Genomic DNA, 4,894 nt, shown 5'->3' with positions numbered 1-4,894 from the left:
ACAACCCATGGAGAAATAGGTAAAATGGCATAATTCAGAACAGTAAATTCTCCAAGAAAAGGTAAGAAAAAGTATCTATTTGACTTTTAAGAGATGTTTTTAAGTTTTCTGAGGAAACCGCATATGCGATGAGGTTTTCCATCTCACGATGCTTCATTTTTAAACTGGTGGCCTCAGTACAATGAAGCCTTGCTCATTAGATTTCTTATTTTGGTATTGATTTTGTCAGTCTATAGTGAATGAAATGGTGTCATAAAAGCCAAGTTTAACATTTATAGTATTCTGTGGTAGCAGTCAACAAGTAAAAATGTATAAGTAGTAAATAATAACAGTTCATGAGCAACTAACATTTTAAGTCTTTTTGAATTATGATTTTAATTGCAAACACTTTCAAACTTCATAAACAGAAATTACCATTTTCAGAATATCTAAGAAATCCCTCAAGATTTGAGAATGGAAAATGTTGTCATGACTAACCAACAGGTCACACAGGCAAATACACATTTTTGATCTCAGTGACGTTAGATGGCTATCTTTACAAGTGTTGCTAAACGATTATGTTTTAAAAAATATTTTACTATAGAAAATTTTAAATGCACAGATAAATATAAAGAATATTGTATTGAATCCTCATATACTTATGTACTTTGCTTCAACAAGTATTAACTCATGGCCAATTTTCTTTCTGTATTCCTCCTTGAAGTAAGGAGTTCCCTTCTCTGATTATTTTGGAGCAATTCCCAGACTTCCTTTTCACTTTATCTGTAAATATTCCAGAATGTAGCTATAAAACAAGAATTCTCTCTCTCTCTTACACATATCATGATATAATGATCACAACTAGGAAAATTTATTCATTCGTCTGTATCATCAATATACAGCCAGTATCCTTATTTCCTGTCTGTTCTCTTGTGGGAGAAGCATTAGGGTCTCCAGGTCACATCCTTTCAGCACCCTCCAATTTCAGCCTCACAATTTTGTGTGAGCTTAGGCTCCTTTTTGTGGACAATGTCTCACTCTAAGCATGAGTCCCATGTCTCTCTGTGTCAAAGGAGACAGAACACCATTGGGTGCACAATGCATCCCAGAAGGGAGGGTCATAAAAACCTGGAGAAACACTGAACCAATAGGGAGGTGGCCTGTGGAGTGGGGTGCAATGTTTATTCATTCATCCATTGATGGACACTTGAACTGCCTCCACCTTTTCGTTATTGTAATAATACTGCTATGAATGTGGGTGTATAAATAATCTCTTTGAGACCTTGTCTCCAATTCTTTTAGGTATGTGCCCTAAAGTGGAATTGCTGGATAATGTAGTAATTCCATTTTACATTCTTATTGACAGTGCATAGGATTCCAATTTCTCCACATTCTTACCAATACTTATTTTTAGCCATTCTATAGGTGTGTTTTATTCTCTTCTAATCAATAACATTTTCATCCATCTTTCTGTCTTCATGTCTATCTTCTTCTCTTTTTTTAAAGAAACAAGATGGTCAAGTTTTTCCAAGATCAGGGTTTTTCTTATTACGTGTCTATACTACCAATTTACAATGTGAGACTTATAAAAACCCCAGTCCAGAATGTGAATTGCAGATATCAGTGCATTATGAACATATGATATATTTTATCCTTTTCCAGATTACATATTTCCTACCTTTGTTCTTTGTAAAGGCCTAGAACAAAGAACAAAGCAAACAGCAAAGGAGCACCACTAGCTCATAGTTGCCGCTACATTTAAACCATAACTTCTTAGAGAAGAGGCTGATTTCAGGTCTGGGACAGGAAATGCACAAGATGAACATGGAAATCTTGTCATACTTGAAAGTAAAGCCACTATCAAAGACTACTGGGATCATTTCAAAAAGGCTCAGGAATCAACATAAGCAGGTTAACACTGGCTAAAGGTGAACTAATTTATGCACAAATAAAGATAACCATTTCCATGGATTAAAATATATTAAACATATTTAAAGAAATAAATTCATAATGATGCTGGAATAAATAAGAAAGAAAAGTTTATTAGTCACTTTTGGAGGATTCTTTGAGTCTGATTCACTATTTTGAAAGCTGATTAGTAATTAATAGAATCAAGTTTTTCTTCTGCTTTTTCCCATACTAACTGTACCTAAGGTAATCAAATTATTGATGAGATGGTTTCTCTTCATAAAATATTCTAGTTAATAAATAAAAAAATATTACAGTAGCATTTTTCAACTCCTAATTACCTGATAGAGCTGGGCATTGAGCACCAGTGCCTGCTACCATCACGAAATGGATGATAACTGGACATTATGTGATTCCCACTGGGAGTTCACAGAATCACTTTGGAAGGAGTCTTGTTGAAAATAAAACCCAAATCTCAGTAAGCCTGTAGATCTACCTTCAATTTATAAGAAATATGGGTCAAAGGGAACAATTGTGTTTTTCTTAAGTTAACATAATTAACTTCAGAAAAATAATAGACATCGAGACTGTGAATGAAAGCATATTCACTGAGCAAAGTAAGCCTAGACTTCTCCAGAAATTTCACACAAAAACACTTAAGTGTTTGCCCAGCTCAGATTTTTTTCTTAGGAAGGGGTTAATGTTAGTGGCAAAGAACACTTTTTAAAAGAGATTGGCACTTAACATAATGCCTATTATTTCTCCCGACCCTTTACATCTTATCTTCTTATGTTGCTTTTGGTTTTGTAGAATGAAATGAAAGAAAATTGTGAGCACTCTGTAGTACTATGTGCTTGGTTTTAGTAATCTGAGTTGACTCAGATATTTTAAATGTTTTCCTCTCTGAAAAGGAGGCAGCTCAAATAAAAGGCCTACAGGGATAGGGGCAGTTAAATTAGATTCTATAGTGTTCAGATTCTTGACTACAAGAATAATCTTCTTAATAATCTTGTCTTCTGACCTTATATAGTCTGAATTCTTTGTTCTCTATCTGTTGAATGCACACACTTTTCAGTGAATAGTGAAAATCTGAAAATTTTGAAATGCCAATTTACAGGTTACTTGCTTTGCTTAGAAACCAAGGAAGAATTCTAAGAGTTTTCCCTTATGTCAAGTCCAGGAATATTTGGATATTACTCACTTTAATGATTAATACAGGATTATTTTTGTATGAGAGCAAGCTGCAAACTGCAAGATGCCTCATAATGAATCTTCATTTGAAGACAAATTATTTATTGCTTGTTTCAAATCTACTCATGACTAATACTTATTGCTACAGATTTATTGTGTGGTGTCAGTTCATTCCTTCAAACATTTGACAATTATTCATGAAATATATATTGAACACCAGCTATGTACTGGGCATTGTACTGGGTCATGGAAGGAACTATAGCAATGAGCAAGATCTACACATTCTCTCCTCTCCAGGAGGTTATAGTTAGATGGGTTTTCTAGGCAAACATATGCCAAAATGGCACTAAAAGTACAAAAGATTTATTGGAGGAAATACTCATGAAAGATCATGAAGAAGGAAAGGAGTGTGAGTAGATGAGGAGAGCCTCGGATCATGATATAGGTCTGACAGTGTTATAAGAAGAGAGGAAGGGAGGAGGATTGGGTAGAAGAGCTTAAGTCTATAGTATAGCTCTGAGAAACTCTCAGCTAGGCTGGTAGGGAGCCCTGAGAAAAACTTGCTCATTAGAGGGGTACCAGCCGGCCAGGAATGGCCCAGTTCTAATACTTTTGCTGTGCTTAGTCATTGACTAAGAGCAGCCCTGGCAAAATATGACCTTGGTGTGAGTGCCAAGTATGACCTTGGTGTGAGTGGTGAACCCAATGGAGGCTGTCAGCTACTTACAAAGGTTCTTTCCTGAAGGGTGATCTAAAGGGTGCATTGCTATGGCTTTGGGGAAGCTATGTGGGGAAGTGCAAACACTGAACAAATGGATACAAGGGTAAGTCATGTTACAACAGAAATATGTGGGAATATTTGATGTTATAACAGGTGAAATTTATTTGTATTCATTATTATTTCCCTGTTCCGCTCTGTGTCATAGGGAACAATGTTACCCAGTTTCCCTTATATGTACCAATACCTGGTACATATGCCTTTCAGATAAGTTCAGCCAATGGGACGTACTGGTAGGAGATTAGAAGATGGGGAGGAGAATCCAGGGTATTTCTCCTCTACTCTATCTGCCTCCTCTTGTCTCTCCAGCAATAGCTGCATCTTCTCTGGGTTTTCTATCTCCTATCAGAAAGTCCCTCACTTTGTGATCCGGGTTTTCTCTGAACAGCCACCGTCTGGGCAACATGGCTTGTTGTCATTGTCCTTTTATTCCATAGAGATAATAACAACTTCTTGCTGTTATAAATCTCTTGCCTCACAGTCCCCTATTTATTTTCACAGCTGTTTTCATCACCTTTGTAACTGATTCCTTGTATTATTAAATCCTCTCTGTTTGAAATACCTAGAGAACTCTCATTTCCTAGTTATACCCTGACTGGACAACCTAGCCTGAAAGAGGTCACAGGGAAGATTTTCCTAAAGGACTGATGTTTAAGCTAGCACCTGAGAGATGAGTAGGAGATTTTCAAAGTGGGCTGACCATAGTACTATCATTGGGACAGTACTTGTACATTATCTTTCACTTCAGATGATTTGTTAGTTTTCAAACAGCATAGTGGCTAAATGTACAGATTCTGGAGCTGAAGCGAATGATACAAATCACAGCATCTGCTACTTTCAGATATGTGACCTCAGGAAGTTTACTAAGTTCCCTGTGCATCAGTGTCCTCTTTCGTAAAATAATAATAATATCACCTTCTATGAGAGCTATGAGAAGTCAATAAGTTAATATGTATAGACAACTTAGTGTTTAATATTATTCTTTTTTATATGCATGGCAGGACTTTGCAGAAGCTTTCCCATGCTAATGTGCACTTT

This window comes from Pteropus vampyrus, unplaced genomic scaffold (genome assembly GCF_000151845.1).
Source record: "Pteropus vampyrus isolate Shadow unplaced genomic scaffold, Pvam_2.0 Scaffold2, whole genome shotgun sequence".
Lineage (NCBI taxonomy): Eukaryota > Metazoa > Chordata > Mammalia > Chiroptera > Pteropodidae > Pteropus > Pteropus vampyrus.
This window is presented reverse-complemented; position numbering follows the sequence as displayed.